The sequence below is a fragment of the Chlorocebus sabaeus genome, chromosome 6, assembly GCF_047675955.1.
Source record: "Chlorocebus sabaeus isolate Y175 chromosome 6, mChlSab1.0.hap1, whole genome shotgun sequence".
Classification (NCBI taxonomy): Eukaryota; Metazoa; Chordata; class Mammalia; order Primates; family Cercopithecidae; genus Chlorocebus; species Chlorocebus sabaeus.
In genome coordinates, this window is record NC_132909.1 from 24,721,065 (window position 1) to 24,745,631 (window position 24,567).

Below are 24,567 nucleotides of genomic sequence, written 5' to 3' on the forward strand. Positions count from 1 at the left end.
ACTTAGTCTCCCATACAATAATAATGGGAGACTTTAACACCCCACTGTCAACATTAGACAGATCAATGAGACAGAAAGTTAACAAGGATATCCAGGAATTGAACTCAGCTCTGCACCAAGCAGACCTAATAGACATCTACAGAACTCTCCACCCCAAATCAACAGAATATACATTCTTCTCAGCACCACATTGCACTTATTCCAAAACTGACAACATAGTTGGAAGTAAAGCACTCCTCAGCAAATGTGAAAGAACAGAAATTATAACAAACTGTCTCTCAGACTACAGTGCAATCAAACTAGAACTCAGGATTAAGAAACTCACTCAAAACCGCTCAACTACATGGAAACTGAACAACCTGTTCCTGAATGGCTACCGGGTACATAACGAAATGAAGGCAGAAATAAAGATGTTCTTTGAAACCAATGAGAACAAAGATACAACATACCAGAATCTCTGGGACACATTTAAAGCAATGTGTAGAGGGAAATTTATAGCACTAAATACCCACAAGAAAAAGCAGGAAAGATCTACAATTGACACCCTAACATCACAATTAAAAAACTAGAGAAGCAAAAGCAAACACATTCAAAAGCTAGCAGAAGGCAAGAAGTAACTAAGATCAGAGCAGAACTGAAGGAGATAGAGACACAAAAACCCTTCAAAAAATCAATGAATCCAGGAGCTGTTTTTTTGAAAAGATCAACAAAATTGATAGTCTGCTAGCAAGACTAATAACGAAGAAAAGAGAGAAGAATCAAATAGATTCAATAACAAATGATAAAGGGGATATCATCACCGACCCCACAGAAATACAAACTACCATCAGAGAATACTATAAACACCTCTGCACAAGTAAACTAGAAAACCTAGAAGAAATGGATAAATTCCTGGACACACACACTCTCCCAAGACTAAACCAGGAAGAAGTTGAATCCCTGAATAGACCAATAACAGGCTCTGAAATTGAGGCAATAATTAATAGCCTACCAACCAAAAAAAGTCCAGGACTAGATGGATTCACAGCCGAATTCTACTAGAGGTACAAGGAGGAGCTGGTACCATTCCTTCTGAAACTCTTCAATCAATTGAAAAAGAGGGACTCCCCCCTAACTCATTTTATGAGATGAACATCATCCTGATACCAAAGCCTGGCAGAGACACAACAAAAAAACAGAATTTTAGACCAATATCCCTGATGAACATCAATGCAAAAATCCTCAATAAAATACTGGCAAACCGAATGCAGCAGCATATCAAAAAGCTTTTACACCATGATCAAGTGGGCTTCATCCCTGGGATGCAAGGCTGGTTCAACATATGCAAATCAATAAACGTAATCCAGCATATAAACAGAACCAAAGACAAAAACCACATGAAGATCTCAATAGATGCAGAAAAGGCCTTTGACAAAATTCAACAGCCCTTCATGCTAAAAACGCTCAATAAATTCGGTATTGATGAAACATATCTCAAAATAATAAGAGCTAATTATGACAAACCCACAGCCAATAATCATACTGAATGGGCAAAAACTGGAAGCATTCCCTTTGAAAACTAGCACAAGACAGGAATGCCCTCTCTTACCACTCCTATTCAACATAGTGTTGGAAGTGCTGGCTAGAGCAATCAGGCATGAGAAAGAAATAAAGGGTACTCAGTTAGAAAAAGAGGAAGTCAAATTGTTCCTGTTTGCAGATGATATGATTGTATATTTAGAAAATCCCATCATCTCAGCCCAAAATCTTCTTAAGCTGATAAGCAACTTCAGCAAGGTCTCAGGATACAAAAGCAATGTGCAAAAATCACAAGCATTCTTATACACCAATAACAGAAAAACAGAGAGCCAAATCATGAGTGAACCCCCATTCACAATTGCTTCAAATAGAATAAAATACCTAGGAATCCAACTTATAAGGGATGTGAAGGACCTCTTCAAGAAGAACTACAAACCACTGCTCAGTGAAACAAAAGAGGACACAAACAAATGGAAGAACTTTCCATGCTCGTGGATAGGAAGAATCAATATTGTGAAAATGGCCATACTGCCCAAGGTAATTTACAGATTCAATGCCATCCCCATTAAGTTACCAATGACTTTTTTCACAGAATTGGAAAAAACTACTTTAAAGTTCATATGGAACCAAAAAAGAGCCCGCATTGCCTAGACAATCCTAAGCCAAAAGAACAAAGCTGGAGGCATCAGGCTACCTGACTTCAAACTATACTACAAAGCTACAGTAACCAAAACAGCATGGTACTGCTACCAAAACAGAGATATAGACCAATGGAACAGAACAGAGCCCTCAGAAATAATACCACACACCTACAACCATCTGATCTTTGACAAACTGGACAGAAACAAGAAATGGGGAAAGGATTCCCTATTTAATAAATGGTGCTGGAAAAACTGGCTAGCCATAAGTAGAAATCTGAAACTGGATCCCTTCCTTACTCCTTATACAAAAATTAATTAACGATGGATTAGAGACTTAAATGTTAGACCTAAAACCATAAAAACCCTAGAAGAAAACCTAGGGAATACCATTCAGGACATAGGCATGGGCAAGGACTTTGTGTCTAAAACACCAAAAGCAATAGCAACAAAAGCCAAAATTGACAAATGGGATCTAACTAAATGAAAGAGCTTCTGCACAGCAAAAGAAACTACCATCAGAGCGAACAGGCAACCTACAGAATGGGAGAAAATTTTTGCAATCTACTCATCTGACAAAGGGCTAATATCCAGAACCTACAAAGAACTCAAACAAATTTACAAGAAAAAAACAAACAACCCCATCAAAAAGTGGGCAAAGGATATGAACAGACACTTCTCAAAAGAAGACATTCATGCAGCCAACAGACACATGAGAAAGTGCTCATCATCACTTGCCATCAGAGAAATGCAAATCAAAACCACAATGAGATACCATGTCACACCAGTTAGAATGACAATCATTAAAAAGTCAGGAAAAAACAGGTGCTGGAGAGGATGTGGAGAAATAGGAACACTTTTACACTGTTGGTGGGACTGTAAACTAGTTCAACCATTGTGGAAGACAGTGTGGCGATTCCTCAAGGATCTAGAACTAGAAATACCATTTGACCCAGCCATCCCATATATATTTATACATAAAATATATATTATATGTATTATGTATAATCCTATATACCCAAAGGATTATAAATCATGCTGCTATAAAGACACATGCACACATATGTTTATTGCAGCACTATCCACAATAGCAAAGACTTGGAACCAACCCAAATGTCCATCAATGACAGACTGGATTAAGAAAATGTGGCACATATACACCATGGAATACTATGCAGCCATAAAAAAGGATGAGTTCATGTTCTTTGTAGGGACACGGATGCAGCTGGAAACCATCATTCTCAGCAAACTATTGCAAGAACAGAAAACCAAACACCACATGTTCTCACTCACAGGTGGGAATTGAACAATGAGAATACCTGGACATAGGAAGGGGAACATTACACACCAGGGCCTGTTGTGGGTTCGGGAGAGAGAGGAGGGATAGCATTAGGAGATATGCCTAATGTATATGACGAGTTAATGGGTGCAGCACACCAACATGGCACATGTACACATATGTAACAAACCTGCATGTTGTACACATATACCCTAGAACTTAAAGTATAATAAAAAATAAATTTAAAAAAATTATTTTTCAGGCCAAGAGTGGTGGCTTATGCCTGTAATCCCAGCAATTTGGGAGACTAGGGTGGACAGATTACTTGAGCCCAGGAATTCGAGATCAGACTGGGTAACATGGTGAAATCCCATTTCTGTGAAAAACGCAAAAAGTTAGCTGGGCATGCATATGCCTATGGTCCCAGCTACCTGGGAGGCTGAGATGAGATGATCGATTGAGCCCAGGAGTTTGAGGCTACACTGAGCTGTGATTGCGCTGCACTCCAGTTTGGGCAACAGAGCAAAATCCTGTCTCAAAAAAGACAAAAAGAATTTTTCTGTTCCTTTCTGTTTCTGTTCAAAATTCTATGTTCTTTGAATTCTTGAAAAAGATTGTCTTTTAGTGAATCAGTTTTAAATTTACTATGTGATAAGTGAAAATTATAAATATATGTACTTCCTACTTGCAAAGAACTGAGATGAAGCCCTTTTAACGCCACCATCCTGGCCTCTCTGTTCAATCATGTCTCACTCATTCCAGCTCCTAAAATGTAGTCCAAGGGTAACCATGAAAACAATCATCGTGCCTAGTTAAAATTCACTTCGATGACTCTTTTTTTTTTTTTTTTTTTTTTTTGAGGCAGAGTCTCACTCTGTTACCCAGGCTGGAGTGCAATGGCGCAATCTTGGCTCACTGCAACCTCTGCCTCCTGGGTCCAAGCAATTCTGCTTCAACCTCCTGAGTAGCTGGAACTACAGGCATGCGCCACTACGCCCTGCTAAATTTTGTATTTTTAGTAGAGATGGGGTTTCACATGTTGGCCAGGCTGGTCTCAAACTCCTGACCTCAGGTGATCCACCTGCCTCGGCCTCCCAAAGTGCTGGGATGCAGGTGTGAGCCACCGCGCCCGCCCTCGATGACATTCTTAAGGGCAGTTTCCAAGAATGAGCTATCTCAGTCTAGTTTTTCTGATCTGCAAGGAGTGTTCCCTGCAACATACACAAGTGAGGAGTCTCTGTAGATTATGAAGACCATGTCTTGTTTTTCTTTTGAGACAGAGTCTGACTCTGTCACCCAGGCTGGAGTGCAGTGGCACGATCTTGACTCACTGCAAGCTCCGCCCCCTGGATTCAGGCGATTCTTGTGCCTCAGCCTTCTGAGTAGCTGGGATTACAGGTGTGAGCCACCGCCCCTGGTCCATGTCTTGGTTTTGATAAAGCTGGTGGTAGAAACAATGGCAGAGGCTTCCTTTCAGTCATCACAATCTCACTGCTAAGGGAGTGACTATTGGAATGAGGATATCGCAGCAGGTCATCACTGATAGTAGGCACTATCTTGGGATTAAAAACAAAGATGACAGGCCGGGCGCCATCCCAGCACTTTGGGAGGCCGAGGCGGGCAGATCACGAGGTCGGGAGATCGAGATCGAGACCATCCTGGCTAACACGGTGAAACCCCGTCTCTATGAAAAATACAAAATATTAGCCAGGCGAGGTGGCGGGCACCTGTAGTCCCAGGTACTTGGGAGGATGAGGCAGGAGAATGGCGTGAACCCGGGAGGCGGAGCTTGCAGTGAGCCGAGATCCCGCCACTACACTCCAGCCTGGGTGACAGAGCGAGACTCTGTCTCAAAAATGAAAAACAAACAAACAAACAAAAAAACAACAACAAAAAAAGATGACGAACCTTTGCCTTCCTGAAATGATCATCTCCTACGATTTGCAATTAAGACATAGACTAGGGCACTCCATAGGAAAGGGATGATTTCAGCTGTACTCAGGTTAGCTGCAGATATGTCTTTCTCTCAAGCTGATTACCTCAAATTCCATCTTCTGCCTTCTTTCCTTCGGTAACCCAATACTCTGTTTCATTGTAAGACTCCGCTACACTAGGGTCCAAATCATATATTCTGTGTAAGCTCATTCAAAACCCATTCAGGGCCGGGAGCTGTGGCTCACGCCTGTAATCCCAGCACTTTGGGAGGCCGAGGTGGGTGGAGCACCTGAGGTCAGGAGTTTCAGAGCAGCCTGGCCAACATGGCAAAACTTTGTCTCTACCAAAAATATAAAAGTTAGCCAGGCATGGTGGCGCACACTTGTAATCCCAGGTACTTAGGGGACTGAGGCAGGAGAATCACTTGAACCCAGGAGGTGGAGGTTGCAGTGAGCTGAGATCATGCCATTGCACTCCATTCTGGGTGACAGAGCGAGACTCTGTCTCCAAAAAACAAACAAACAAACAAAAAACAAAACACCATTCAGAATGTCTGTTGGGAATAAAAAGTTGGAAACAACAAACCAATGTGCCAGGGCGTTGATTGGCAAGGACGAAGGCTCTAATTTTTTCTATACATATATTGACTCTCTTTTGTTTACTTTTTTTTTTTTTTTTTTTTGTCTCTTGAGACAGGATCTTTCTCTGGGACCCAGGCTGGAATGCAGTGGTGTGAACACGGCTCACTACAGCCTTGAGTTCCCTCGCTCAAGTGATTCTCCCGCCTCAGCCTCCCGAGTAGCTGAGACCACAGGCATGAGCCACCATAACTGGTTAGTTTTGTTTAAGTTTTATAGAGATGGGGTATTGCTATGTGTCTCAGGCTGTTCTGGAACTCCCGGGCTCAAGTGATCCTCCTGCCTCAGCCTCCCAAAGTGCTGGGATTATGGGTGGGAGCCACTATGCCTGGCCTGCTTACTTTTATCATTTTTATCTTACTGCTTTCTATCCTTTTCTTCATTTCTGTTTTATTTTCTTCCGTTTTTTCTTGTTTCTGCCAGTTGTTTCTGAGCTCTGTAAACTGTTCTCACGTCTGCCTATTGTCTGGCCGTCTCATTTCTGAGTTTTCTAGCTTGTGCTTATGCCTTCCTTTCATAGCTTCTCCTATTTTCTTAATTTTCTGTAATTCATTTTGAAATATTAGTTTAACATTTTCATATACCCTGTAGTTGCATTTTTTTCCTGGTGAATATTATCTTCTAAATATATGTTATTTGGATCATTTTTCTTTCTTTTTTCTATTTTTGAGTGAGGATTGACCATAATCTTTTTCTGTAGTTGAAGTTGTATTTTTAGAAGGAAATTTCTATATTGAGGATGGGCCGGAGTGTCTTCCTCTCTTTTCTCATTTTATCACAAAGTCTTAGAAAATATGTGCAGTCATCTCTTCAGTGCTTTCTGCTTTTTGCTTTCTCTGGTCTCCTCTCCGACTAGCATCTAAATGTTTTCCTTTACTCCCAAGTGCCTGGCCCTGATCAAGTTGGGGTCTCCTCCCAGCAATTTCTCCTCAGTGTAGGTGCTCCGATTCCAGAAGGGGAGGGAGCCCACTGGGTTTCTGAGAGTCTTTCTGTTTTTTTTTTTTTTTTGAGACAAGATCTCACTCTGTTGCCCAGATAGGAGTGCAGTGGTGCCATCACAGCTCGCTGAAACCTCTAACTCCTGGGCTCAAGTGATCCTCCTGCCTCAGCCTCCTGAGTAGCTGGGACTGCAGGCCAGCATAAGCTAATTTTTTGAAAATTTTTTGCAGATGGGCATCTCACTATGTTGCCCAGGCTGGTCTCGAACACCTGGCCTCAAGCAATCCTCCTACCTCGGCTTCCCCAAGTGCTGGGATTACAGGTGTGAGCCACTGCACCTGCTTCCTGAGTGTCTTGACCGTCAACTGCCTTTTGGCAGTGAAGCCCTGCCCAGTTTTGCCTGCTGTGCCTAGATCTGTGTCTGGGTGGGAGCCCCTCCTGTGGGACTGACCGCCTGTTGGCAGTCTTAGCTCCCCAGCACTTAAGACCCTCATTTCCCTCTTCCCCTGGCCTGGTGTCATTCCCTGTGGGTCTGACTGCTGTCTGTGGGGTGTGTGTGTGTGTGTGTGTGTATGTGTGATTTATTTATTTATATATATATATATATATATATATATATATATATGTATTTTTAAACTTTTAGCTTCAGGGGTACATGTGCAGGTGTGTTATATAGGTAAACTTGTGTCATGGGGCTTTGTTGTACAGATTATTTTGTGACCCAGATACTAGTACCCAATAGTTATTTTTTCTGATCCTCTCCCTCCTTCCACCCTCTACCCTCAAGTAGTCCCCCTAGTGTGTATTGTTTCCCTCTATCTGTCCATGTGTTCTCATTCCACTTATTAGTGAGAACATGCATTATTTGGTTTTCTGTTCCTGCGTTAGTTTGCCAAGGTTAATGACCTCCAGCTCCAGCCGTTTTCCCACAAAGGACATGATCTTGTGTTTGTTGTTGTTGTTTTTTGAGACAGGATCGCACTCTGTCACCCAGGCTGGAGTGCAGTGGTGTGATCTTGGCTCACTGCAACCCCTGCCTCCCAGTTTCAAGCCATTCTCCTGCCTCAGCCTCCCAAGTAGCTGGGACTACAGGCATGTGCCACCACTCTCAGCTAATTTTTGTATTTTCAGTAAAGATGGGGTTTTGCCATGTTGGACGGATTAGTCTCAAACTCCTGACCTGAAGCAATCTGCCCATCTTGGACTCCCAAAATGCTGGCATTACAGGCATGAGCCACTACACCTGGCCCTTGTTCTTTTTGATGGCTGCATAGTATTCCATGATGTATATGTACCACATTTTCTTTATCTAATCTGTCATTGATGGTCACCTACGTGGATTCCATGTCTTTGCTGTCGTAACTAGTGCTTCAGTGAGCATACAAGTGCATGTGTCTTTAAGGTAGAATGATTTATATTCATTTGGGTATATACCCAACATTGGGATTGCTGGGTTGAAGGGCAGTTCTGTTTTTAGGTCTTTGAGGAATTGTCCCACTGCTTTCCACAATGGTTGAACTAATTTACACTCCCACCAACAGCATATAAGGGCTCCCTTTTCTCTACAACCTCACCAGCACCTGTTATTTTTTGACTTTTTGGTAACAGCCATTCTGACTGGTGTGAGATGGTATCTCATTGTGGTTTTGATTTGCATTTCTCTAGTGATCGGTGATGTTGAGCTTCTTTTCATATGCTTGTTGACTGCATACATGTCTCCTTTTGAACAGTGCGTGACCTACTTTGGTTGATGGCATTCTCTGTGGGTTTTGTCTTTTGCTATCCTAATTGATCTTCCTGTTTTATGAGGGGATTGGGGGAGATTACAAAACTGTGCCATCATCACTTTCATTTTACTTGTCTCTTGTTTTTGCCTATTCCCCAGCCTAGACTCTTTCCATCTTTGTGTACTTTTTGGTTAGGGCTTCAAAGAGCCCTTTCAAGACCCATGCTCCATAGGAATGAGACTCCTCTTATTCGAAAGGAATAGATTCTTGGCTCTCATTCATGCCTCAGGTGTGTGCAGAGCAGAAAGTCACATCAGTGAGCAGTGAGCTCTCAGCTTTCTTATGAGGAAAATGGTAAGCAAATAGGACTTTCAGAATCTGATAAAAAGGCACATTAATTTTCATGTGTGTTTTGTTTCGGGGTGATCATGTCGCAGTGTTTTACTATGAAAAAGCCCAATTCGGTGCTGCATACTCATGTTTAAAATAAGCAACCTGCTTCTTTCTTCATGTTTTTGCCCTTTTCCCTCTTACACATTTATAACTTCATTTTATTTTAGTTTTGTTTTATTAATTAGCAGTGATACTTTTAGTAGCATCATGATCTAGAATCGCCTGGTACACAGATTTTGTTCTGGGCTTGAGTTCAGAAGTAATTCCCTCCCTCCCACCCTCCCTCCCTCCCTTCCTTCCTTCCTTCCTTCCTTCCTTCCTTCCTTCCTTCTCCTTCCTTCCTCTCTCTTTCTTTTCCTTCTTTTCTTCTTTCCTTCCTTCCTTCTTTCTTTCCTCTTTCTTGCTTTCCTTTCTCTGTTTCTTTCCCTTCCCTCCCTCCTTCCCTTCCTCCTTTCTTTCCTTCCTTCCTCCCTCCCTCCCTCCCTCACTTCCTTCCTTCCTTCCTTCCTTCCTTCCTTCCTTCCTTCCTTCTTTCCTTCCTTCCTACCTTCCTACCTTCCTTTCGACAGAGTCTCACTCTGTCACCCAGGCTGGAGTGCAGTGGCACAATCTCGGCTCACTGCAACCTCTGTCTCCTGGGTTCAAGCTGTTCTCCTGTCTCAGCCTCCCAAGTAGCTGGGATTACAGGCACACACCATCAGGCCTGGCTAATTTTTGTATTTTTAGTAGAGATAGGGTTTCACCACGTTGGCCAGGATGGTCTTGAACTCCTGACCCTCAAGTAATTCACCCACCTTGGCCTTCCAAAGTGCTAAGATTACAGGTGTGAGCCACTGCATCTGGTCCAGAAGTAGCTTTAGAGTGAATGTTGGTCATAGCTTTGTTATTTTGTGGGGTGCTGTAGTCACAGTCTGTTTCAAATAATCTCACTTTACTTGTCAAGTACCATTTATTTGGCTGTGGCAGTAAAGGGTGTTGTTCTCAAATATCTTTAAGAAATTGTCAGTATCTTATAAAGTATGATAACATATAATCCTTGTATTATTTGCCTACATTATTTCTTTTTGTAAAGGATGAGTTTAATTCTCAAAAGACTTTATCATGTTCACTGTACTTTGCATAACTCACTAAATTTTGATGTGTCTCAATTGTGTGGGTGGAAAAAGTGAATCAGAAATAGAAGAAATGAGGCTTAATGGAGTACAAGAAGCACAAGGGAAGAAAGAGCCTTTAGTCCAATGCATCCGACCAAGTAGAATTTATACCAGGAACATGAAGTTAGTTTACCATTTGAAAACCCATCAGTGTACTTCATCATATAGACACACTAAAGGAGCAAAACCATGTGATCATCTCGATAGGTGGCAAAGGCATTTGATCACTATCTAAACCAGTTCAAGGTGCAAAATCTGGCCAGGCATGGTGGTTCGTGCTTGTAATTCCAGCACTTTGGGAGGCTGAGGCAGGAGGATCACTTGAACCTGGGAGTTTGAGACCAGCCTGGCAACATAGCAAGGAGAACTATTTGTCCTGGGATCCCAGTCAAGTCAAATAAAGATAGCCTAAGACTGGGGTCTTTTAAGGAGCCACAAGATAGGTCAAATAATGAAACTTCTCTGAGAAGGGGACTTTAAAGGAGCTCCAATTCCATTTGCCCCCGCCAGTGACTGCCAGTGTGCTGGTTTTCACCATGATAACAATCTGCCGGTTTTCAAGGTTACCATGGAGTGAGGGCAGGGGGATGAGAACAGGGCAAATTAAATCACCACAAAACTCACTGTTCTCTCTGAGATTCAGTCATTTTTAAAAAATAAACGTTCTGTAAGTCTCCACAGTCCTGAAAAAGCAGATTCTAAAAAATTTCACCCATGTTCTCACTGCTTCTATGGAGGAGAGACTCTTTATATGTTCTCACTCTGCTGTTTTCACTGACATCACCTTCTACCAATTCAATATGGAGGACAGAGAAACTTTATTCCCAGATAGGACCCCTTGCCCTCATTTATGTTGTAGTTGCCATGTGGGTTGTATGTACATACAATTTTAAAACCCCACCAGATGATGTTATAATTTTCCTTCCAGCCACCACACATAGTTTTTTGAAACTTAAAGGGAGAAGAATAACCTACTATATTTATCCAGATGTTTTCCATTTATGTTGCTCTTCCTCATTCCTCAAGCTCCATGTTACCCACTGGTTTGATTTCCCTTCTGCCAGAATTTATTTCAGCATTTCTTTGGAACAGGTTTGCTGGTGACAAATTCTCTGCATTTTCCTTCATCTGAGAATGTTCTTATTGTACCTTCATTTGTGAAGGGCATTTTCTTTGGATATGAAATTCTATGTTAACAGTTCTTTTCTTTCAGTACTTTTTTTTTTTTTTTTTTTGAAGCAGAGTCTCACTCTGTTGCCCAGGCTGGAGTGCAATGGCATGATCTCAGCTCACTGCAACCTCTGCCTCCAGAGTTCAAGCAATTCTCGTGCCTCAGCCTCCTGAGTAGCTGGGATTACAGGCATGCACCACCATGCCTGGCTAATTTGTGTGTTTTCAGTAGAGATGGAGTTTTGCCATGTTGCCCAGGCCAGTCTCAAACTACTGGCCTCAAGTGATCCGTCCACCTCGGCCTCCCAAGGTGCTGGGATTACAGGCTTGAGCCACTATCCCCAGCCTCTTTCAGCAATTTAGAAATGTTTTTCCACTGCCTTCTGGCCTCTGTGGTACCTGATGGGAAATTCACAGTCATTCAATTTGTTGTTCCCTTACTCTATCACTCAGGGTTCTCCAGAGAAACAGAATCCATAGGATGCGTGTGTGTGTGTGTGTGTATACATGTATGTATATGTGTATATATGTGTGTGTGTGTGTGTGTGTGTGTGTGTATATAGAGAGAGAGACAGAAAGAGAGAGAGAGAGAGAAATTTATTTTAAGGAATTAGCTCACATGATTATAGAGGCTGACAAGTCCAAAAATTGCGGGTGGGCCAGCAGCACAGAGACCCAGAGAAGAATTAGTGCTGTAGTTCAGATCCAAAGGTCATCAGGACAGTGACCCTCTAGAGCAAGCTTGTCCAATCCACAGCCCATGGGGCATGCGACCCAGGATGGCTTTGAGTGAGGCCCAACACAAATTCATAAACTTTCTTAAAACATTTTGAGTTTTTTTTTGTGATTTTTACTTTTAGGTTGTCAGTTGTCCTTAGCATTCATGTATTTTATATGTGGCCCAAGACAATTGTTCTTCTTCCAATGTGTCCCAGGGAAGCCAAAAGATTGGACCCCCCTGCCCTAGAGGGAGCTAACATTTCAATTCAAGTCAAGGCATCAGCTGCAGAATTCCTTCTTGCTTGGGGGGAGGTCAGTATTTTTGTTCTATTTAGGCCTTCAACTGATTGGATGAGGCACACTCACATCATGGAGGGCAATCTGCTTTGCTCAAAGTCCGTCAATTTCAACGTTAATCTCACACAAAAACACCTCCATAGAAGTAACCAGAACAATGTTTGACTAAACATCTGGACACTGTGAGGCATCCTCAGCTAATAGAAGACACCTACAGTTTCTTGAAACTTAACGATTCTCTAACATAGTCATCTGTTTCCTCATGGCTAGCAAGGGAGAGAGTTTCAAGGGTGAGTCTGCTAGCAAGATGGAATCTTATTTAACGTAACGTGGTACCATGGTGTAATGTAACATGGTACTGGGAATGATGTCACCTCACCTTTGTCCTATTCTATTGGTTAAGGCAAGTTACAGATCCTGCCCATACTCAAGGGAAGGGGATTCTAAATGTATATTAATACTAGAATTTGGGGATTATCAAGGATGATCTTACAGTCTGTCTACCACAGTCTAATCCCCAGTGATTCACATCTCTTCCTGTGGAGACAAATATTGCTCCATCTTGGATGCTAATCCACCATGTTGCTGTCTGATTGGCCCCAGTCCCATGAATGTCTCCTGATTTCTACTTTATTTACTGTCGCTGTTCCTTCCTTCCTCTCTCTCTCTTCCTTCCTTCTTTCCTTCCCTTCCTTCCCTTTCCTTTCTTCCCTTTCCTTCCTTCCTGCCTTCCTCCTTTCCTTCCTCCCTTCCTCCTCCTCCTCCTCCTCCTCCTCCTCCTCCTCCTCCTCCTCCTCCTCCTCCTCCTCCTCCTCCTCCTCCTCCTCCTCCTTCTCCTTCTCCTTCTCCTTCTTCTTCTTCTTCTTCTTCTTCTTCTTCTTCTTCTTCTTCTTCTTCTTCTTCTTCTTCTTCTTCTTCTTCTTCTTCCTTCTTCTTCTTTCTTCTTCTTCTTCTTCCTCTTCCTCTTCTTCTTCTTCCTCTTCTTCTTCTCTTCTCTTTTCTTTCTTTCTTTCTTCTCTCTCTTTCCTGACAGTGTCTCACTCTGTCACTCAGGCTGGAGTGCAGAGGCATGACCTTGGCTCACTGCAACCTCCACCTCCTGGGTTCAGATGATTCCTTTGGCTCAGCCTCCTGAGTAGCTGGGATTACAGGCACCCGCCACCATCCCTGGCTAATTTTTGTATTTTGTTTCTTTTTTTTTCTTCTTGTTCTTCTTCTTTTTTTTTTTTTTTTTTGGTAGAGATGGGGTTTCATCATTTTGCCCAGGGTGGTCTCGAACTCCTGACCTCAAGTGATCCACCTGCCTTGGCCTCCCAAAGTACTGGGATTACAGTCATGAGCCACTGCACCCAGCCTTTCCTTCCTTCATTTTCTAATAACATGGTCCTCACTTCCTTCTGAACCGTCACTGGTAGCATTCTCCAAGTCCAGATTTCTATTAATGGCTTGTTTAAAGCAATTTATACTTTTTCTATGATGCTCATCACAATTCTTCTAGCCTCCACCCACTACCTTATTCCAAAACCACTTCCACAGCAGCACCCTATTTCTAGGTACCAAAATCCTTATTAGTTATCTATTTCTGCTGTGCTATAAAGGATTCAGCAGGTTTAGGTAGTCTGATTCTTCCACATTCCAAAGAAAGGTTTGGTCCTTGCCTGGCTACTGGGAGACAACCTCTAATCTCCTGGAATCTCCTGTCTGTTAGGAGTGTCTTTGTTTATCTGAGGCCTTGAGCCATGTAAGATAGTTCATGTTAACAATGTGATTGATGGCAGGGGCCTTGTACTACCCAGTATGATCTCAATCTCTGGAGGTGCTGGAGACTGGACTCAGCCATGCAGGCAGTCAGCCATGCCTAGGTAACCAACCTTCAATAAAAGCCCTGGACATAAAGGCTTCAGTGAGTTTCCCTGTTTGGTACTACTCTGTGGGAGCTGTCATTCATCCTTGCTGGGAGAATTAAGTGCTGTCTACATGACTCCACGGTGAGAGAACAACTGGAAACTGATGCCTGGTCTCTCCCGACTCTGCCCTGTACATCTTTTTTTCATTGACGATTTTAATCTGTATCTGCTCATTGTGATAAACTGTAACCATGAGTGTAATGGCTCTGCTGAATTCTATGAGTCCTTCTAGTGATCACTGAAGCTGAGAGTGGTATTGGGAAATCCCTGAACACAGCTGCATAAAAAATTACCATAAACTTAGTGACTTAAAAGAAAACATGCATTTATTATCTCACAAGGGTCTGGGCACAGACTAACTGGATCCTCTTCTTAGGGTCTCACAGGGCTGCTGTCAAGGGATTGGCTTGAATGTGTTCTAATCTGGAGGCTCAGCTGGGGAAGAAGGTTCTTTCAAGCTCACTCAGGTTGGTGATAGGACTCATTTCCTTGTGGTTGTGGGACTGAGGGTCCTGGCTTCTTGCTGGCTGCTTTCAGCTCTTAGAGGTTGTCTTTAGCTTCTTGGTAGATTGGCCTCCCATCTTGGCTGCTCATTTCTTCGGAACTATCTTGAGAGACAGTGTTAGAGTGACTATTAAGAGCCATGGAGCCTTAATAGTATGTAAAGTAATCTTGGGAATGACATCCTATTGATTTTGCTGTATACAGTTGGTTAGAAGCAAGTCACAGCTTTGCTCAGACTCAAGCAAAATATGTCCTCCTTCAAGGGGAGGAGTTTATTCAAGGATGTGAATACTCATCTTAGAGTGTGTTTACCACACAACTTCCCTATACAGGGAAAGAGAGAAATGGGGCAGTAATGAGAGGGGAAAGAAAGGACAAAACTTTTTTTTCCCTTTTTTTTGGAGACAGGGAGTGGAGTGGAATGATGTGATGCAATCACAGCTCATTGCAGCCTCAAACTCCTGGGCTCAAGTGATCCTCCGCCTTTAGCCTCCCTAGTAGCTGGGACTACAGGTGCATGCCACCATGTCCAGCTGATTTTTAATTTTCTTTTGGTAGAGACGGGAGTCTCATTATGTTGCTCAGATAAGTCTTCAAGTCTTGACCTCAAGTGATCCTCTCACCTTGGCCTCCCAAACTGCTGGGATTATAGGCATGAGCCACTGCACCCAGCCAAAACTTATTTTTTTTTGACATGGGGAAAATTTGTGCTGATAGGAGTGGTTCACTAGAGAGGAAATAATTGATAAAATCCTGTTTTATGGGTCAGCCATTACAGTCTTTTAAATATTCAATGCAATTAAAATTCTTATTTTGTCTCTCATATATCACAAAATACGTAATGTATGGGCCCCACTTTCCCCAAATATAAAATGTAGATGTTGACCGGGAGCAGTGACTCACGCCTGTAATCCCAGCACTTTGGGAGGCTGAGGTAGGAAGACTGCTTGAGATCAGGAGTTCCAGATCAGCCTAGGCAACAAAGTGAGAACCTGTCTCTACAAAAAACAAAATAAAATAAAATTCAGCTGAGCATGGAGGTGCATGCCATAGTCCTAGCTACTCAGGAGGCTGAGGTGGGAGGATCACTTGAGTTCCGGGAGTTCAAGTCTGCAGTGAGCTATCATTGTGCCACTGCACTCCCGGCTGACTGACCGAGACAGACCCTATCTCAAAATATACAATACAATACAATACAATACAATACAATACAATACAATACAATACAATACAATACAAATCATGTTCACTGAAAGGGTTTCAGATAGACTCGGTATTTGCGGCTTCACTACGATGCTATTTTATTTGTAATTCTGGGATAGGCTCTGGGCCTCAGAACACCCTACAGTGGATATTGTTATGAAGGCACACATGAAGATGTCCTGTCGATTGTGTGGCAATGAGTTTGTCAGAGATGGTGACAGTGACGCACATTTTTCAGTCTCCCGGAATACGTGTTTCTCAATCTTCAGCTTTTGAGCGGTTTTGCCTACAGAAAGGCCCCGGCGCAGTGCCCCCTGCTGGTGAGTGGCAGCCAGGCGCGTGCGTCATGTCAGTGACAGACAGAGTGGGTCTCTTTGCTGACACGGACCCTGGGGCTGATGCTGAGCCTGCCAGGTTATTTCAGATCAGGTCATTAAAGCAACAGAAGGTCGACTCGATGTAAAACGAGCAGCTCCCAGTAATCTCTACATTTTTTAGACATGTGATGATTTGCTATAGCTCACTTTGGCTGATAAAATATGAACACTTCACAAAATATTTGTATTTCAGCCTCTGTCTTTGTTCATTTAACAAGCCATTTTGCCCTAATTCCCAGGAGCTGTATTCTTGTTCCATTGGGAAACCTAACTTGGGCCTCAGCAGAGAAGATTTTAAACATGATATAGGTTAGGAGTGTTAATTTAAAAAAAAAAAACAGAAAAACATTTAAAACAAAAAAACCCCTTTCTCTTTCACTTCAGTGATATGAATTAGCATTCATTTGTGCAAGTTTCTAAATGGTGACGAGCATCTTAAAGAAAATTAATTAAAACTAAGAACCAGATTAGTGTTTAGATTATTATTTTAACCTTAGCCTCTGGTGAAGGTAGTAGTTTTATAATGAATAATTATCCCTTTAATTTTGTTCCCATCTAATCTCTTTGTATATATCTGGGATGGGTATGTCATGACAGTGACATTTTTGGTAGCCTTTAATTCAGGAATGCAGTCCACACACTTCAGGATTTTAGTGTCTTAGGTTCACGGGCAGGTGGCTTCTCTACTTAGGCAGTTCCACGAGGCAGGAAGGAAACCAGGAGAATGTGTATCCTCAAACCCAAGTGAACCAGGCATAGGAGGAAGAGCTCTGTTGAGTGAGCTGTGATAATCAACCATTGCGGAGGTCATAGTTAACTTGCTGGGAGCAGTTTTGGTGGAGGGATGGGACAAAGTCTGATTAGAATGGGTTTATAAGAAAATGGGCTTTTCCAGGTGCTCATCAGTGGTGGGCTGGATAAAGAAAATGTGCTGGGCGCATGGCTCATGCCTGTAATCCCAGCACTTTGGGAGGCCGAGGCGGGTGGATCACGAGGTCAGGAGATGGAGACCATCCTGGCTAACATGGTGAAACCCTGTCTCTACTAAAAATACAAAAAAAAAAAAAAAAAAAAAAATTATCTGGGCATGGTGGCAGTTGCCTATAGTCCCAGCTACTTGGGAGACTGAGGCGGGAGAATGGTGTGAACCTGGGAGGCAGAGCTTGCAGTGAGCTGGGACCGTGTCACTGCACTCCAGCCTGGGCGACAGAGTGAGACTCTGTCTCAAAAAAAAAAAAAAAAAAGAAAATGTGGTACATACACACCATGGAATACTATGCAGCATTAAAAAAAATGATGATGATATCATGCCCTTTGCAGCAACATGGAGGCGGCTGGAGGACATTATCTTAAGCCAATTGACCAAGAAAAAGAAAACCAAATACTGCAGGTTCTCACTTGTAAGTGGGAGCTAAGCATTTGGTACACACAGACATAAAGATGGGAAAAATAGACAATGCAAACTACCAGAGAGGGGAGAAAGGTGGGGAGGCAAGGGCTGAGAAACTACCTATTGGGTACCATACTTATTACCTGGATGACAGGACCATTCATACCCCAAACCGTAGCATCATGGAAGGCTTGTAACAAACCTGCACGCTCACCCCTTGATTCTAAAATAAGAGTCTTCCTTATTTCTTTCTCTTTCCCCACTTCTTCCGTTTCTTTCTCTTCCTGAACAAATCCATTTAAAAGTCGTTAGGTGGGACCAAGCAAGGCGGACATCCACACAGAGCAGCAGGGAAGCCCTGCCATCCCGAAGCAGGTGAAGAGGGCATCCACGTGGGAGGCGTGGGGATGGCCTAGCCCGGGATGTCAGAGATAGCCAGGGTGAGGTTTGGTGACTGATGCAGAGCATTGGAACCTGAGTTGGATAAGAGGGCCTCCCTGCTGACGGCCGGCCCAGCTTGGAGTATCGGAGCATTGGAGTGTGGAAAGCATTCGTGTAGGATGACAGCCAGTGTGGGGTGTCTGATCATGAGGAGGTAAAGAAGTGCTCCGCATAAGAGGACAACCCTCTGTGAGGCATCAGAGCCTGACCAGGTGAGAGCATCCATGCAGCGGGTATCAGAATTCAAGCAAGAGGTCGGGCGCGGTGGCTCACGCCTGCAATCCCAGCACTTTGGGAGGCCGAGGCGGGTGGATCAGGAGTTGGAGACCAACCTGGCCAATACGGTGAAACCCCATCTTTACTAAAAATACAAAAATTAGCTGGGAGTGGTGGCGGGCACCTGTAGTCTCAGCTACTTGGGAGGCTGAAGTGGGAGAATCACTTGAGCCTGGGAGGCAGAGGTTGCAGTGAGCCAAGATTGTGCCACTGCACTCCAGCCTGGGTGACAGAGTGAGAATCTACCTCAAAAAAAAAAAGAAAAAAATTCAAGCAAGGTGAGGCAGGCATCCACCTACGAGCGCCGCCTGGCATGGGGTGTTAGAGTTCTACCCAGGTAAAGAGGGCATCCACACATGGTGGGTGGCCCGGTATGCGGGGTGGAGGTGTCAGATCCTGGACAGAGTGAATGTGGGGGTGGAAGTGCTACCTGGCATGGTGTGTCAAAATATGAGTGGCAGAAGGATGGCTGGGGGCTAGGCATGGGCCTGGTGGCTTCCACCTGTAATCCCCACATTTTGGGAGGCCAATGGGGAAGGATTGCTTGAGGCCAGGAGTTCAAGACCAGCCTGTGCAACACAGCTACATAATTAAAAAAAAAAATTAGCCAGGTAGTGGTGTACACCTGTAGTCCTGGCTACTTGGGAGGCTGAGGTGGGAGGATCGCTTGAGTCCAGGAGTGCGAGACTGCAGTGAGCTGTGATTGTGCTGCTGCACTTCAACCTGGGCAACAGAGCAGACCCCTATCTCTTTAAAAAAATCTTGTTTAAAAAGGAGGATGACGGGGCTAGGAAAGTACAAGATGAACCTGAAGAACCTAGAACATCATATTCCTGAAGGTAAGTGTGTGATCCAAGAAGGATGGAGACAAATAAACAAGACACAGAAGCCATCTTGAAACAGTTTCCATTGGCCCAAACTGGGATAACTGAAGCATTCGATTAATGAGAATAATGGACTGAAAAAGATAGAAATCCATGGATCACGTTGGTTAAATGAATAAGTGAATGAATGAATGAACTGAAAGTTTGATGAGGAACAGGATTGTTTACATAGTCTTAAAGTACATCCATACAAAATACTCAATAATTATAAAGGGAAAAAGTCTCTTTACAGTAGAGAAGTCCGGACGACCTCCCCTCACCCCAGCCCTTAATCAAGTGACCAAACTGAACATCATCAGCAAAGGGGCACACCGAAATTATGTGTTACTTAATAAGATGCAGTGAAATAACTGTATGCCAAGGATGCATTACCTGAATCTAAAAAGCCAAACCCAGATTGATGGACAGCCTACAGTTTAACTTGCCTGTAATCTTTTTTTTTTTTTTTTTTTTTTTTTTTGAGATGGGGTCTTGCTCTGTTGTCTGGGCTGGAGTGCAGGGGTGCAATCTCAGCTCACTGCAGCCTCAACCGCCTGGGCTCCAGTGATTCTACCACCTCAGCCTCCTGAGTAGCTGGGACTGCAGGTGCATGCCACCACGCCCAGTTAATTTCTTTTCTTTTCTTTTCTTTTCTTTTATTTTCTTTTTTTTTTTTTTTTTTTTTTTTTTTTTTTTTTTTTTTGAGACAGAGTCTTGCTTTGTCACCCAAGCTGGAGTGCGATGGCACAATCCCAGCTCACTGCAACCTCCACCTCCCGGGTTAAAGAGATCCTCCTGCCTCAGCCTCCCAAGCAGTTGGGATTACAGGTGTGTGCCAAAAAGCCTGGCTAATTTTTTGTATTTGTAGTAGAGACCAGGTTTCATCATGTTGGCCAGGTTGGTCCCAAACTCCTGACCTCAGGTGATCCACCCACTTTGGCCTCCCAAAGTGCTGGGATTACAGGCATGAGCCACCGCACCCAGCCTAATTTTTTATTATTACTTGTAGAGACGGGGTCTTGCTATGTTGCCCAGGCTGGGTTTGAATTCCTGGGCTCAAGGAATTCAAACTGGCCTTGCCTGTAATCTTCATGGATGTCAAGGGAAGACTAAGGAACTGATCCAAGCTGCAAGAGGCTAAAGAGACATGACAACCTGGTACAACAGGTAATTTTGACGTTATTTATTACAAGGGATATTATTGGATAAAGCGTAAATGAGATCTAAGGATTTAATGGGAATAATATATCAGTGTTAATTTTCTGTCTTTGATATTTGTCCTGTGGTTTTATGTGAGAATAATCTTTTTTGTAGAACTGTACAGTAAAGTATTCAAGTGTGATGAAACATTATACTGATTCTTTTTTTTCTCTTCTCTTCTTTTTTTTTTTAGAGACAGAGTCTTGCTCTGTCACCCAGGCTGGAGTGCAGTGGTGCAATCATGGCTCGCTGAAGCCTTGATTGACCTCCTGGACCCAAGCAATCCTCCCTCCTCAGCCTTCGAGTAATTGGGACTACAGGTGCATGCCGGCATGCCTGGCTTATCTTTTTTTTTTTTTTTTTTTGTAGAGATAAGGTTTCACCATGTTGCCCAGGCTGGTCTTGAACTTCTGGGCTCAAATTATCCACCTGACTCGGCCTCCCAAAGTGCTGGGATTACAGATGTGAGCCACTGCACCTGGCTGGCCATAATCAGATGTGTGTGTGTGTGTATGTGTGTGTGTGTATGAAGATCACTTTGACTGCTTTGTGGGGACTGCATTTCGTACAAGCAGAGAGACCAAGTAAAGAGGTTGTTTCATGAATCCAGGTGAGAGAGAAAAGGAGCTCGTGTCAGGGTATTAACAGTGGCACTGAAGAGAAGTCCATGGACTTGACCTATATTTGTTGACAATAGAATTGATAGAACGTATTGATGGATTAAATGTTTGGTGCTGGGGGAGGCTGAAGGTAAAATCAAGACAATACGAGAAAAATCAAGGTTATGCTCAGGTGTGGTTAAAGTAGTAGCAGGGAACGCAGGAGACTGTGCTATCATGGAATGTGAGTATAGCTGAGAAGTCAGCCAAGATGAAGAGAAGAGCTACTGCTGGATTTAGCAACATGGAGCCCATAGGCGATCTTAGCAGAACGATGTGGATGGGTTGTGGGAACAGAATTCTTCTGACTAGGTATTGAGTAGTGAATGAAGGCTGAGAGGTGAAGACATGGAGACCTGGTGATGAGAATCTTTGGAGAAGCATGTCAGTGAAGGGAGAGAGAGAGAGGACTCTTGCTAGAGAGGGACAGGAGGGCTGGAGTTCACTAAGGCAAGTAGGTATTCTGATGGGACAAACCACAGACCTCTTGGTCAAGGACCCCATGTGGGCAGCCTCAGTAGGAACATTGTGGATCGATGATGAGTAAGGATAGATTTGTGCATGGCTCCATGGAGCCCCCAGTTGAAGACATGGGCTGAGAGGGCAAAGGTGGACCCTGCCTCTGAATTAAACTATTTCTGACACCCAAAGGAATGGGGGATCCTAATAGACATTAAGGTCCCAAAGAAAAGAGGAAATGGTATGTCTTCCTACCTGAGTGCAGGCACTGAAATTTGGATCTGTTACACTACTGTGGTATTCCCAATGGTATTCTTCTGTGATTTCTGCTGCCTGGACTCCTCCTTCACCCTCATCCCCTCCTACATTCTGTCATTCAAGACTCAGCTCACTGGCCCCAACCTCTGGGGCAAGAACACCCCTCTATCTTCTGATAGCCCCTGGGTGACCACCTCTGCCCTACTGATGGTTGGATTGTAATACTGCTCACCCATCTCTCCTTCTCTCTACGCCTCTTAACAAACATGATACCTGGAAACAGAGCACCTGAGAGGCATTTGATCCTAGCAGTTAGGAAGGAGCCCAGGTTCTGGAGTTGTATTTGAGTACCACCACTTACTGGCTGTGCATCTGAAACTGCCTTTGCAAAAATGATAACAGTGAGAAAATTACGACAGTGAAAGAGATCCGATCTAACCAACCCGTATCTCACCTTCAACCTCCGAACTGCCCTCAGGCATTACTTTGTCTCCATCCTTCTTGGAGTACACACTTACATTCTGGAATATGATATTCTAAGTTTCTCAGGTTCATCTTGTACTTTCCTAGCCCAGTCATCCTTCTTTTTTAAAAAAAATTTTTTTTGAAGAGACAGGGATCTGCTCTGTTGCCCAGGTTGGAGTGCAGTGGCACAATTACAGCTCACTGCAACCTTGCACTCCTGGACTCAAGCAATCCTTGGGTCAAACTAACTTTGGGAGAAACTTAGTTTATAGTTTAAATAGCAATAACCTTGCCCCAAAACTAAACTACCTCTGTAAAGCCCACCAGGTTAGGAGGATGAGAGGAATCTGAGATCTGCTAAGGTATAGACATAAATGATGACCAGCCATTATTCCAGTGGTCACAAGATTGCAACCTCCCCAATTACTTCTGCAGATAACATCACTGTTGTAAAACCTAAGACTGGCTTTTTGAGATTTTTGCACTTCTGACCTGGACCAGCAAACCAGTCCGGTGGCCCCACTCAGAAGCAGACTCAGTACACATTTTCCACACCCCTCTGATTGCATCCCTAGCCAATCAGCAGTGCCCTTTCCCTTGCCTGACAAAGTTGAAAAACCCTACCCTTTGAATTTTCAGGTAGGCTGGTTTGAGTAATAATAAAACTCTGGACTCCCGTTCAGCCAGCACTGCATGAATTAAACTCTTTCCCCATAGCAATTCCCCTGTTTGATAAATCAGTTCGATCTGGGCAGCAGGCAAGATGAACCTGTTGGGTGGTTACACATCCTTAGCATACTGCCTAACGTCTCTGTGCTTTCTTCTTCATCTGTAAAGTGGGGATATTAAAAGTACCTACCTCATAACACTGTTGTGAGTGTCAGGGGCGTTTGAACCAGAGCAACTCCATCTTGAATAGCGGCTGAGCAAAATAAGACTGAGACCTACCAGGGCGCATTCTCAGAGAGTTAAGGCATTCTAAGTCACAGGATGAGATGGGAGGTCGGCACAAAATACAGGTCATAAAGACCTTGCTGATAAAACAGGTTACAGTAAAGAAGCCAGCTAAAACCAAGATGGTAATGAGAGTGACCTCTGGTCATCCTGGCTGCTGCACTATCTCCAGCGCCATGACAGTTTACAAATGCCATGGCAACGTCAGGAAGTTACCCTTTATGGTCTAAAAAGGGAAGACATGAATAATCCACCCTTTGTTTAGTATATAATCAAGAAATAACCATAAAAATGAGCAACCAGCAGCCCTTGGGGCTGCTCTGTCTATGGAGTAGCCGTTCTTTATTCCTTTACTTTCTTAATAAACTTGTTTTCACTTTATGGACTCGCCCTGAATTCTTTCTTTTTTTTTTTGAGACGGAGTCTCGCTCTGTCGCCCGGGCTGGAGTGCAGTGGCCGGATCTCAGCTCACTGCAAGCTCCGCCTCCTGGGTTCACGCCATTCTCCTGCCTCAGCCTCCCGAGTAGCTGGGACTACAGGCGCCCGCCACCTTGCCCGGCTAGGTTTTTGTATTTTTTAGTAGAGACGGGGTTTCACCATGTTAGCCAGGATGGTCTCGATCTCCTGACCTCGTGATCCACCCATCTCGGCCTCCCAAAGTGCCTGAATTCTTTCTTAGGCAAGATCTGAGAATCCTCTCTGGAGGTCGGGTTCGGGACCCCTTTCTGGTAACGTGAGGATTAAATGAGATAACCCCTGTAAAGTGGTAACCGCACCAGGCGGATGGTAAGCACTCAATAAATATTGCTATCATTAGGACATAGAAGATCCTGACGCATTGCTGTTGAAAGAATAAATGAGCAAATGAAAGAATAAAGCAGGTCGTAAAAATGCCCAGAACATGTGTCAGCCTGGCTTTCAGTGTCTCTTCTGCCAGGCCTACCTGGTGCATTGCACAAATTCTCAGAGCCATTGTTCAGCCGCTGTGCGTGGAGGGATATGAGGACAGAGGAGGCGTGGTTTCCTGGGGGTGCCTGGTACCTGGCAGAGTCATCTAGAATGTTTCATAAATGTGTACATGCCTGGGCCCTGTCCTTGGTGTGTTGGTCCCCAAGGTCTGGGCATGGCCCCAACACACACATTTCTATAAAGCCTTGGGTGGCATGTTTTCCTGGTTAGAGCTGGCTGTTTGACCGTGTAGCT

General features: G+C 43.7%; 1 pseudogene; it reads left to right on the forward strand.

The window, feature by feature from the left end:
* LOC103234466 (small ribosomal subunit protein eS4, X isoform-like) overlaps positions 1-16,485 on the forward strand; it is a 52,337-nt pseudogene extending 35,852 nt beyond the window's left edge.
* Positions 16,486-24,567: the final 8,082 nt, after the last annotated feature.